Raw genomic sequence first — 13,830 nt, forward strand, 5'->3', positions numbered from 1 at the left:
TTTAACAAAATATTGTTAGAAAAGCTCCCTCCTTCAAATCGTAGTCTATATTGCATAATCTTTATGTTGAACTCCCAACTCCCTTCTGCATAAAACAACAAGCTCTCGTGCAGGCATGTAAATGGAAGAGTAAAGAAATGACAACTGAAATGCAGAGACAAATGCTAAAGCTGGACATTAATGGGGAAACTGTCAGTAGGATCAACCCTCCTAAGCCATCTATATGGGCATGTACATCATAGGAGCTGAATAATATCATACCTTGATCTCTGATCTCATGTCTTTTTCCATAGAAATGTTTGTTTGTTTTTCCTCTGCAAATGAGCTGTTGCACGCTATGGTCAGGACACAGAATCTTGAGAATCTGCCTCCTTGGCTTATTTGAAGTCCATTTATTTTTAAGTTGAAGGAGGCATTACCAGTCTAATGACTGACACTTGACTCTGCTGTCCTGCTACAGCGGGAGTAAAAATTGTCTTGCATAGAGACACCTCCAGCAGCACTCATTATTGTGAAATGGAAAATGTCCTCCCACAGGCAGCCAATGTGGGTGAAGGGTTGTACAGCAGATCTGATGTAACGGGCAGGGGGCTATGGCCAAGAGTCACATACGGACCCCGCCATGCTATAGGAAAAAGGGAAACCTGACTGTGTGTGCTGTTATGTTAAAGGGAACCTGTCACCCCGAAAATCGCGGGTGAGGTAATCCCACCGGCATCAGGGGCTTATCTGCAGCATTCTGTAATGCTGTAGATAAGCCCCCGATGTAACCTGAAAAGGGAGAAAAAGACGTTATATTATACTCACCCAGGGGCGGTCCCGCTGCTGGTCAGGTCGGATGGGCGTCTCCGGTCTGCTGCGGCGCCTCCCATCTTCTGTCCATGACGTCCTCTTCTGATCTTCAGCCACGGCTCCGGCGCAGGCGTACTTTGCTCTGCCCTGTTGAGGGCAGAGGATAGTACTGCAGTGCGCAGGCGCCGGAAATGTCAGAGGCCCGGCGCCTGCGCACTGCAGTACTTTGTCTGCCCTCAACAGGGCAGAGCAAAGTACGCCTGCGCCGGAGCCGTGGCTGAAGATCAGAAGAGGACGTCATGGAAAGAAGATGGGAGGCGCCGCAGCGGACTGGAGACGCCCATCCGACCTGACCAGCAGCGGGACCGCCCCTGGGTGAGTATAATATAACGTCTTTTTCTCCCTTTTCAGGTAACATCGGGGGCTTATCTACAGCATTACAGAATGCTGCAGATAAGCCCCTGATGCCGGTGGGCTTACCTCACCCGGGATTTTCGGGGTGACAGGTTCCCTTTAACACACTACTGCAGACCAAATGCTGCTGCTTGACATGACAGGCCAGGACCCAGTGGGGTAGTGATGAATGAGGGATAGAGAGTCCAAATGTAAACTTGGTTACTTAACAAACTGCTGAAGTATATACATTAGATGGCAGCAGGCACAACACTTCAAGAATCCATCTTCTGCACAATCCTTTACTTGTGGCATTACATTAGACCAGCAAACCACTAGGAGGACCTCATCTGCTGAGCTGCGTCACTGCAACTCATTACTATTCTCAAATTTATTTGATGTGGGCCACATGCTCCTTTATTGTGCCACTTCATCTTCAGTTCCTTTTAGGAGAACTCCCAGCGTGGCCATCTTCTCCTTCTTCTATGACCCTCACATCCAGATACTTTCACATACTACTTGGTATAGATAACGTTTGCTGTTTCCCCACTTGCCTGAGATAAGAGATCCTTGTTTACTTCAGAATGTGATTTCAAAGGATGGCTTCCTTTCACACATAGCACCCATTTCAATGCAGGTCTGCGAACACTAGGACCATAGGTCCTTCTCCTTTCGGTATACTTCCCTATCTTCCGATCCGAACAGGAGCAGAGTCTTTTCTTTCCAACATAACTCCTCCCTCATGGGCATGCCCAATAGTTGACTGTGGCTAACTGTTGCATCTATTTTGTGATCTTCAACATTTTTTAAAGTGGTACAATGCATTATATAACCAAAAGATCTTCAAGGGAATGTTCACCGCTTCTCCACTCCTTTACATTGACCTTCATTGAGAGGACAAATGCTGCTGCAAATGCTTGTAATGAGACACAGGTTAGCTCTTCTGTACTTTTAGCTTTGCTACCACTGCAAGAGCTGTGTGTGATTGAGAGTAAAGTGTCAGTCATTAGATGTCTCCCACTGAGGCTCCCTTTCATTTTAAATCTCTGGAGGCAGATTCTCCTGCAGATCTGTGCCCAGCCCATAGTCTGGAACAGCTCATTTTACATAAGGGAAAAAAGTGATCCTTTGGAATAAGACATCAGATGGCTGATATCAGAAATCCATTCTACCCAGCTTCATGCATGCCTATAGACAGCTGAGGTGGGTGCCTCCCTGATATGCTCACTGAGGAGTGAGAGGGGGTGGGAAGGTGTTATGTACATTGTTACGGGGAAACGGGGTCAGTGGGTGCTCTTGTCTGCTGGCCCAGCTGTCTTTAGCAAGACTGCATGGACCACGGCTCATACCACTGAACGCCCGCTCTATCTCCCAGTGGGCAATACACTACAGACCACACAGGGTTAAGGTAAAACAGTGTGGCAATACTTTATTGAACCACAGCACACAATAGCAAACAGAACAATCCCCCCATGGCTGGAATTATTTGGTTACATGGGCGCATATAAAATATCACTGCGTCTCCACGTCTTTCCAGTATGGCACGATGTCAGAGCTCCCAGGGTCGCTACTCCATCTGTGGATGAACGCACAGAGAAGAGGTAATGACAAGCATAGGGAGATGACCAAGAACTGTCCATAGAGTCCATACAAGGTCCAAAGCCAGTTGACAAGAGTCACCACCTGGCTTATCTGACCATCTCCATGGAACCAGGCGACCAGCGGGTCCCAAACCTGGCTTTCTCCAAACATATCCATGGTTCAGAGATGGTCACTGGATCAGATCTGTGTCCTTCCAACCAGAGCCGAAAACCCCTAGGTTGTTTCCTATAGAATCCTAGATCAGTGTCCCTCGTGATGGTGCCATGATGAATTGGCTGCAGTCCTTTCTCTTGTCTGTTGGGTGGTTTTCAGAATGTCTGGCTGGTAGCTCTGTATTACTTCAGACTCCCCCATGATGTGATCTGAGTCTTTTTATACCCAAGGCATGTAAGCTATTTTTAGAATTACCCAGTGTCCTTTAGTTCAATATCAAGATATGGCAAACAATGGTGATGAGATTACGTAGTACTACTTGACCATTCAATCTATTTGCACAGTCTTTCCTTTTCTGCTTTAGAAGTCACCAAGCTAGTTATGGAACTCAATGCACAATTAGCATATCGGCACACATCAATAAGCAAAGATAAACACACACTATGTACAAGTCAGTAGGGTTGAGCGAAACGGGTCGTTCATTTTCAAAAGTCGCCGACTTTTGGCAAAGTCGGGTTTCATGAAACCCGATCCGACCCCTGTGCGGGGTCGGCCATGCGGTACGCGACTTTCGCGCCAAAGTCGCGTTTCAATGACGCAAAAAGCGCCATTTCTCAGCCAATGAAGGTAAACGCAGAGTGTGGGCAGCGTGATGACATAGGTCCTGGTCCCCACCACCTTAGAGAAGGGCATTGCAGTGATTGGCTTGCTGTCTGCGGCGTCACAGGGGCTATAAAGGGGAGTTCCCGCCGACCGCCATGTTACTGCTGCTGATCTGAGCTTAGGGAGAGGTTGCTGCCGCTTCGTCAGAAGCAGGGATAGCGTTAGGCAGGGTCCATTAACCACCAAACCGCTTGTGCTGTAGCGATTTCCACTGCCCAACACCACCTTCGGTGTGCAGGGACAGTGGAAGCTACATTTTTTTTTTTTTTTCCCCCCTCAGCGCTGTAGCTCATTGGGCTGCCCTAGAAGGCTCCCTGATAGCTGCATTGCTGTGTGTACGCCGCTGTGCAAACCAACTGCTTTTTTCAAAGCACAAATCCTCTTGTTCCTTCCTTTCTGCACAGCTATCTCTTTGGTTTGTACACACTTTTTATTTAATTTGTGCATCAGTCCACTCCTTATTGCTGCCTGCCATACCTGGCTGAGATTACTGCAGGGAGATAGTAATTGAAGGACACTCCCTGTTTTTTTTTTTTTTGTGGGAGATTAAGATTGACATTTCTGCTAGAGTGCCATCCCTGTCTGTGTCATCTCTCACTCAGTGGGCCATAGAAAGCCTATTTATTTTTTTGCTTGATTTGGGTTATAAAATCTACCTGAAAAAATCACTACATCAATCAGTGGGAGAAAAATATTGGCCTCAGGGCTTGTGTGCCACTCTTGACTCCTGTGTGCATCATCACTCACTCAGTGGGCCATAGAAAGCCTATTTATTTTTTTGCTTGATTTTGGTTCTAAAATCTACCTGAAAAAATCACTACATCAATCAGTGGGAGATTAATATTGGCCTCTGGGCTTGTGTGCCAGTCCTGAGCATGCCATCTCTCTCACAAATAGTGGGCCATAGAAAGCCTATTTATTTATTTTTTTTTGGTTTTATAAATTCTCCCTTAAAAAAAAAAGGGAGATTAATATTGGCCTTTGGGCTTGTGTGCCAGTCCTAAGCGTGCCATCTCTCTCTGTCTCTCAGATAGTGGGCCATAGAAAGCCTATTTATTATTTTTTTTATTGGGTTTATAAATTTTCCCTGGAACAAAAAAAAAAAGTGGGAGATAAATATTGGCCTCTGGGCTTGTGTGCCACTCCTGACTCCTGTGTGCGTCATCTCTCACTCAGTGGGCCATCGAAAGCCTTTTTTTGTTTTATTTGTTTTCTAAATTCTCCCTGAAAAAATCATTTTATTCTATTTTTTTTTTTTTTCCTAAAGTCTCCCTGAAAAAAAAAAAAAAAAAATTCAAATCAGTGGGAGATTAATATTTACATTTGTGCTTCAGTGACAGTCCTGCGTGTGTGGCATCTCTCTCATTTGTTGCCACCAACAACAGAGTGTGTAACATTGTGCCTGATTTTCGTTGTGGTCTCACTCACCTGTAAAGGGGTAGCTAAATCATACTGAAGTTATAGCTCACCGTGTAATTTGTGTGACAGCAACAAATACCGTTAGTTTGTTTACGTTTTTAAAACAATGAGGAAGTATGGTGGAAGAGGTCGTGGCCGGGGGCGTTCATTGTCAGCTGGTAATGAGGGTAGTGGTAGTGGTGGAGCATCAGCTGGTCGTGGGAAAAAAAATATTGCACCTAAGTCTGGAGATGTGGAGCCAGGTTCGTCGTCTGGCTACACAAGGCCTCGAACGCTCCCTTTTCTGGGAGTAGGAAAACCGCTTTTAAAGCCGGAGCAGCAAGAGCAAGTTTTGGCTTATCTTGCTGACTCAGCCTCTAGCTCTTTTGCCTCCTCTCGTGAAACTGGTAAATGTCAAAGCAGCGCGTCGTTAGTGGATGTTCACGGTCAGGGACAAGTCGCTTCTTTGTCCTCTTCAGCAAAAACAACAACAGAGAAGAATGCAGCAGGCGACACAACGGGTTACTCCATGGAGCTCTGTACACATACCGTCCCTGGCTTAGAAAGTGAAGCAGTTAACAGTCCATGCCCATTACAAGTTGAATCTGACATGGAGTGCACTGATGCACAGCCACAGCCAGACTACTATCCTGGTCCTTTGACTCAGACCACAACATTGCCCTCGCAGGGTGCTGATCAAGAATCAGACCCTGATGAGACTATGTTGCCCCATCACGAACGCTATACCACCGACCGACACGGTGACACAGACGAAGTTGCACACGAGCTACAAGAAGAGGTAATAGATGACCCAGTTCTTGACCCCGATTGGCAGCCATTGGGGGAACAGGGTGCAGGCGGCAGCAGTTCTGAAGCGGAGGAGGAGGGGCCGCAGCAGGCATCAACATCGCAACAGGTTCCATCTGCCGGGCCCGTATCTTGCCCAAAACGCGTGGCAAAGCTAAAACCTGTTGGAGGACAGCGTGGCCATCCGGTTAAAGCTCAGTCTGCAATGCCTGAAAAGGTATCCGATGCTAGAAAGAGTGCAGTCTGGCATTTTTTTAAACAACATCCAATTGATCAGCGCAAAGTCATCTGTCAAAAATGTTCAACTACCTTAAGCAGAGGACAGAATCTGAAAAGTCTCAATACAAGTTGCATGCATAGACATTTAACCACCATGCATTTGCAAGCCTGGACTAACTACCAAACGTCCCTTAAGGTTGTAGCACCCTCGGCCAATGAAGCTAGTCAGCAACGCAACATCCCTTCCGGCAGTGTAGGGCCACCATTTTCCGCACCACCTGCAGTATCTGTGCAGGTTTCTTTGCCAGGCCAAAGCCGTCAGGGTCAGGGAATCACCAGTTTCGTAGTAGGAAACACTGCATCTAGGGCACCGGTGGCAACAATACCATCTCCCACCGTCTCTCAGTCTGCCATGTCCACCGGCACCCCCGCTAGTTCCACGATCTCCAGCTCTCCAGTCCAGCTCACCCTACATGAGACTATGGTTAGAAAAAGGAAGTACTTAGCCTCGCATCTGCGTACACAGGGTTTGAACGCACACATAGCTAGACTAATCTCGTTAGAGATGATGCCCTACCGGTTAGTTGAAAGCGAAGCTTTCAAAGCCCTGATGGACTACGCTGTACCACGCTACGAGCTACCCAGTCGACACTTTTTTTCCAGAAAAGCCATCCCAGCCCTCCACCAGCATGTTAAAGAGCGCATCGTCCATGCACTCAGGCAATCTGTGAGCACAAAGGTGCACCTGACAACAGATGCATGGACCAGTAGGCATGGCCAGGGACGTTACGTGTCCATCACGGCACACTGGGTAAATGTGGTGGATGCAGGGTCCACAGGGGACAGCAAGTTTGGGACAGTTCTGCCTAGCCCACGGTCTAGGAAACAATTGGCTGTAGCCGTTCGCACCCCCTCCTCCTCCTCCTCTTCGTCCTCCTGCAGAAGCGAGAGCTCGTCCACAGACCGCAGTCGCACAACCACTCCATCCGCAGCTGCCACTGTTGCACACCAGGTCTCCCATTATGGGGAAGCTACTGGCAAACGTCAGCAGGCTGTATTGGCTATGAAGTGTTTGGGCGACATTAGACACACCGCGGAAGTTCTGTCCAAGTTCTTGCAGAAAGAAACGCAGTCGTGGCTGGGCACTGTAGATCTTGAGGCAGGCAAGGTAGTGAGTGATAACGGAAGGAATTTCATGGCTGCCATCTCCCTTTCCCAACTGAAACACATTCCTTGCCTGGCTCACACCTTAAACCTGGTGGTGCAGTGCTTCCTGAAAAGTTATCCGGGGTTATCCGACCTGCTCCTCAAAGTGCGTGGACTTTGCTCACATATCCGCCGTTCACCCGTACACTCCAGCCGTATGCAGACCTATCAGCGTTCTTTGAACCTTCCCCAGCATCGCCTAATCATAGACGTTGCAACAAGGTGGAACTCAACACTGCACATGCTTCAGAGACTGTGCGAACAGAGGCGGGCTGTTATGTTTTTGTGGGAGGATACACATACACGGGCAGGCAGTAGGATGGCAGACATGGAGTTGTCAGGTGTGCAGTGGTCGAAGATTCAAGACATGTGTCAAGTCCTTCAGTGTTTTGAGGAATGCACACGGCTGGTTAGTGCAGACAACGCCATAATAAGCATGAGCATCCCCCTAATGCGTCTGCTGATGCAAAGTTTGACGCACCTAAAGGATCAGGCGTCTGCAGCTGAGGAAGAGGAAAGCCTTGATGACAGTCAGCCATTGTCTGGCCAGGGCAGTGTACAGGACGAGGTAGCGGGCGAAGAGGAGGAGGACGAGGAGGATGATGGGGATGATTATATTTTTAATGAGGAAGCTTTTCCGGGGCCACTGGAAATTGGTGGCGCGGCAAGGCCGGGTTCTGGTTTTTTGAGGGACACAAGTGACGTGGATTTGCCTGAAACTGCCCCTCAACCAAGCACAACCGCAGATTTGAGAACTGGAACTTTGGCCCACATGGCGGATTATGCCTTACGTATCCTCAAAAGGGACACACGCATAACTAAAATGATGAATGATGACGATTACTGGTTGGCCTGCCTCCTTGATCCTCGCTATAAAGGCAAATTGCAAAATATAATGCCACATGAGAACTTGGAACTAATATTAGCAACCAAACAATCAACTCTTGTTGACCGTTTGCTTCTGGCATTCCCTGCACACAGCGCCCGTGATCGTTCTCACACGAGCTGCAGGGGCCAGCAGACCAGAGGAGTTAGAGGGGCAGAAATCAGAAGTGGCGTTGGCCAGAGGGGTTTTCTGACCAGGTTGTGGAGTGATTTTGCTATGACCGCAGACAGGACAGGTACTGCAGCATCAATTCAAAGTGACAGGAGACAACATTTGTCCAGTATGGTTACAAACTATTTTTCATCCCTTATCGATGTTCTCCCTCAACCGTCATTCCCATTTGATTACTGGGCATCAAAATTAGACACGTGGCCAGAATTGGCAGAATATGCATTGGAGGAGCTTGCTTGCCCGGCAGCTAGTGTCCTATCAGAAAGAGTATTCAGTGCTGCAGGTTCAATACTAACAGAAAAAAGGACTCGTCTGGCTACCCAAAATGTAGATGATCTAACCTTCATTAAAATGAACCACAACTGGATTTCGAAATCTTTTGCCCCACCTTGCCCGGCTGACACCTAGCTTTCCTATGAAAAGGTCTTGCCTGTGGACTATTCTGAATGCCTTTTCCAATCTCGTAATTTTCTGCACCTGATTGTCCAGCATACGACATGTTTACACCTCACTAAATGGCCAAACTCCCCACACGGGGCCGTGGTATCGACACTTGGCGACAGCACCCGTGAGAGTGCAGTTTGTCTGAAGAGGTGGGTGTGCCCGCTTTTGGTCGACGGCACTGCCACTGGGTCCCTCCTAGTACAATAAAGTGTCTCTGGCGGTGGTGGTGCGCACCCAACGTCAGACACACCGTTGTAATATGAGGGGCCCTGGGCCTGTACCGCCAGCCACAAGACAGTTCCCCCCCCCAGCTCAAACAGTGCTCTACCACTTGCAAAATTATCTCACAGCTCCACCAATGTTTAGTCTATGCGCTGACATCCTTCAATGCCTGCCACTGACAATACCATTGTATTGACATTTTTGTTATGTTAGGCCTTCGATGCCTGTCTGTGGTCACTCCTTCCACTAGGCCTCCACTGACCACACCACTGCTGCCCGTGTACCCCTGGAACCAATTTAAAATTGCCTACAGCCATGTGTTATTATTTTAGGCCTTCGATGCCTGTCTGCGGTCACTCCTTCCACTAGGCCTCCACTGACCACACCACTGCTGCCCGTGTACCCCTGGAACCAATTTAAAATTGCCTACAGCCATGTGTTATTATTTTAGGCCTTCGATGCCTGTCTGCGGTCACTCCTTCCACTAGGCCTCCACTGACCACACCACTGCTGCCCGTGTACCCCTGGAACCAATTTAAAATTGCCTACAGTCAGCCCAATTTTTTTACTTTAGGCCTTCGATGCCTGTCTGCGGTCACTCCTTCCACTAGGCCTCCACTGACCACACCACTGCTGCCCGTGTACCCCTGGAACCAATTTAAAATTGCCTACAGCCAGCCCAATTTTTTTATTTTAGGCCTTCGATGCCTGTCTGCGGTCACTCCTTCCACTAGGCCTCCACTGACCACACCACTGCTGCCCGTGTACCCCTGGAACCAATTTAAAATTGCCTACAGCCAGCCCAATTTTTTTATTTTAGGCCTTCGATGCCTGTCTGCGGTCACTCCTTCCACTAGGCCTCCACTGACCACACCACTGCTGCCCGTGTACCCCTGGAACCAACATCAGAAAATATAAAAATAAGTATTTTGCTTATAAAAAAGAAAATACTGGAGAGATATCAAATGCAGACATTTTAACATTAAAAACAAACACATACAACAAAAATCTGGTACAGTACTAAAAATGGCCACCAGCTACAATAACTTTCTCCTGCAAGTAGTTAACTGAAAGGTTTTTTTCAATTTTAAACACAGATATGGCATCCACCGAGTGTTGTCCTGTCGCGTCTTCTTTATATTATTGCCAAGAAGATGCAAAACAATGAAAATAATAAAATCATTATTTACCAAAAAAATAGAGTAAGTCAAAACCACATTGAAAATAAACATTCATTACAAATAAAGAAGCAGGGCGCGTCCGAGGGTGAGTATATACCTAATAAGAATATAATCACCCTCGGACGCGCCCTGCTTCTTTCCGACAGCCTTCCTTCCTAAGAATCAGCCCTTCCGTGGTGTAGAGAGAGGGTTTGTTACACTCCAAGGTGTTCCCCAGGTTGCCTTTCCTGAGCTTCGATCTTCCGGCTCTCGTTTAGTAGTTGTTGGAAATTACGCTGCATTAGGCCTACAAATTGGGTATGGGGTGTAGAGAGATGGTGTGTTCCACTGTAGAGAGATGGTGTGTTCCACTCCAAGGTGTTCCCCAGGTTTCCTCTCCATTGCTTCGATCATCATGCTCTCGTTTAGTAGTTGTTGGAAACTACGCTGCATTAGGCCTACAAATTGGGTATGGGGTGGAGAGAGATGGTGTGTTACACTCCAAGGTGTTCTCCAGGTTGCCTTTCCTGAACTTCTATCTTCAGGCTCTCATTAAATTGTGGTTAAACGGAACAACTGCATTTGGCGTACTAGTTGGTTTGGGGCCTACTATCGGTGTCTGCCGCTCCTTGCTGTTCTCCTGGTTTCCTGTCCTGAAATTCCGTTTTCAGGCGCTCGTTAAGTAGTTGTTAATGTTAGACTGCATTTGGCCTACTAGTTGGGTTGGGGCCTACTATCGGTGTCTGCCACTCCTTGCTGTTCTCCTCCACTGAACAAAGCTGTGCCGCCTGTTTACTACTGTTGCCAATTTTGAACTGCATTTCGACTACTTACTGATTTGGGCCTACTCTGTGTCAGCCTCTCATTCCAGTTGTCCTCCACTGCAATGCCCCCTGATTAGTCCTGTGTTACCGATTTTGAACTGCATTTAGCCCACTTTATTCTTTGGGCCTATATCTGTGTTTCCTCCTCATCCTGCCCATTGCCCAGCCAGTGATAGATGAGTCTGCTGGTACATTGACCCATAACGCAACATTTCCCGTGCACGCTACACTGCAAGATTGTGACCCTGCTGAAAGTCAGGTCCCCCTTCCCGCATACCATACCACCTTACACGGGGACAAAGAGGAAGGTGCAGATGAAAGTGCAGGTTCCTTCATCAGGTGGGGGGAGGAATACTAGTTGGCGACGTCACTGGCACAGGGCCTCTCATGGTACGCAAAAGTGTTGCTGCCGGTGGGAGGCGCCCCTGCCGTGCAAACACACCGCTGTACTTTGAGGGGCCCTGTGCCAGTGCCAATGCCAACGAGTGGGGGCCCCCCCTGCTTGCTCAGGTTCACAGCACTTGCAAAGTTGAAATACTTACCTCTCCCTGCTCCACTGCCGTGACGTGGTCCAGATTTCCTGGGCCCACTAATTACTTGAACCAGCCCTACCCACCACAACTTTAGCCAAATGAACACCAATTTCAAATGCCTTCCAATTATTATAAGGTAAATTACGCTTGACAAGCTTCATTAAGAAGAATGGATGGTTTTGACATTAAAATGGGCACTCTAGGTGTTTTCCTGGCCCCCACTCACTGCCGACTATGCTGCCCCATTGACTTGCATTGGGTTTCGTGTTTCGGTCGATCCCGACTTTAAGTCATAATCGGGCGATTTCACTCGACCCGACTTTTGAGATAGTCGGGTTTCGCGAAACCCGGCTCGACTCTAAAAAGGTCAAGGTCGCTCAACTCTACAAGTCAGTATTACAGACATGCACAGTATGGTAAATGGTATCAGTTTGCAAGTCTGTCTTCTTGAACCACCAGACATAAACAATTAAATCCACAAGCCAATATACAAATGAAAAGTCAGTTCTTATTGGTTTGCAAAAAGGTAGCTGTCTGGGTAATTAAGATACAATCTGGTTTCTTCACATACATTGTCTTACAGATTGCTTCTGTCTATGAATAACTTGTGGACTTTTTTTTTTTTTTTTTTTTTTCTTCAGCTTGCATAGCAGAAATGATAAGCAGAGTGATGAAGATGATTAGAACTGGTCATAATGAAGCACCGCTCTTGTTTTTTTTTTTTATACATGTTTACTTTAGATATTTAATAAAGCTTGGTTATAACTTTGTCTACAATATTACTACCTTATTTTTTTTTTTGATGAAATGAAGGGTAAAGATTGAACAGATTTTTAGGACTAGTTGATCTGTTCATGTTGGCTGTATAGATGCAAAATTGCACTTTGTCATTTTTCTCTGTGCAATGTGGGTGTATGGGTGGATGACAAACCCGTATTCAGTGGCCAGTGTCAGGCAGCTGCTACTAAGGCAAATAAAATAATGGGATGCATTAAGAGGCATAGATGTATAGAGGTAAAATTATGTTCTCCTCATGTGCAAGTCACTAGTTCGACCACACTTAGAATACTGTGCACAGTTCGGGGCTCCGGTGTATAAGAAAGACATGGCTGAACTGGAGCGGGTGCAGAGAAGAGCGACCAAGGTTAGAGGACTGGGGGGTCTGCAATACCAAGATAGTTATTACACTTGGGGCTATTTAGTTTGGAAAAACAAAGACTAAGGGGTGATCTTATTTTAATGTGTAAATATGAGGGGACAGTACAAAGACCTTTCTGATCTTTTTAATCATAGACCTGAGACAGGGACAAGGGGGCATCCTCTATGTCTGGAGGAAAGAAGGTTTAAGCATAATAACAGACGCGGATTCTTTACTGTAAGAGCAGTGAGGCTATGGAACTCTCTGCCGTATGATGTTGTAATGAGTGATTCGTTACTTAAATTTAAGAGGGGACTGGATACCTTTCTGGAAAAGTATGTTACAGGGTATATACACTAGATTCCTTGATAGGGCGTTGATCCAGAGAATTAGTCTGATTGCCGTATGTAGAGTCGGGAAGGAATTTTTTTTTCCCCAATGTGGAGCTTACTCTTTGCCACATGGTTTTTTTTTTTGCCTTCCTCTGAATCAACATGTTGGGGTATGTTAGGTTAGGCTATGGGTTGAACTAGATGGACTTAGTCTTCCTTCAACCTTAATAACTATGTAACCTAGACAGTCTACCTCAGCAGCCACAGCCAAAAGAAAGGCTAGCAGATTTCCCTTATGCATGGCAAATGTCCAGAGGGATACGATAAAAAGCTCTGTGAAGGATGTATACCCAAGCTATTTAAGGAAGAGCAAACTTCTTTACTGGCCAGTATAAAAACAATGATCAAGGAATAGGTACAGACTACAGTCTCGGCACTAGTACCATCCAAATCCCACCCATCCTAAGAGGCACAGATTGGACATGGACCCAAGTTCAAAAGAAGGAGAAGTATCTGGCTATTCTGATCAGGACTCTCAAGAAGAAGAGGGTTCCTCAGTAGTGCTCCCGGAAGAATGAAAAAGATATTTATTTTCTTCCGAAAACACCAATATGCTCCTGCATGCTATCAGGGGTACCATGAAGATTGAGGACTCTACGGAACCATTAACAATTCAGGATTAAATGTTTGGCGGCCTGAAAACACGTACCTTGCGAAAGTATTCGGCTCCCTGGTCTTTTTCAACCTTTTCCCACATATCATGCTTCAAACATAAAGATACCAAATGTAAATTTTTGGTGAAGAATCAACAAAAAGTGGAACACAATTGTGAAGTTGAACAAAATTTATTGGTTATTTTAAATATTTTGGGAAATTCAAAAACTGAA

This window comes from Ranitomeya imitator, chromosome 3, assembly GCF_032444005.1.
Source record: "Ranitomeya imitator isolate aRanImi1 chromosome 3, aRanImi1.pri, whole genome shotgun sequence".
NCBI classification, from domain to species: Eukaryota; Metazoa; Chordata; class Amphibia; order Anura; family Dendrobatidae; genus Ranitomeya; species Ranitomeya imitator.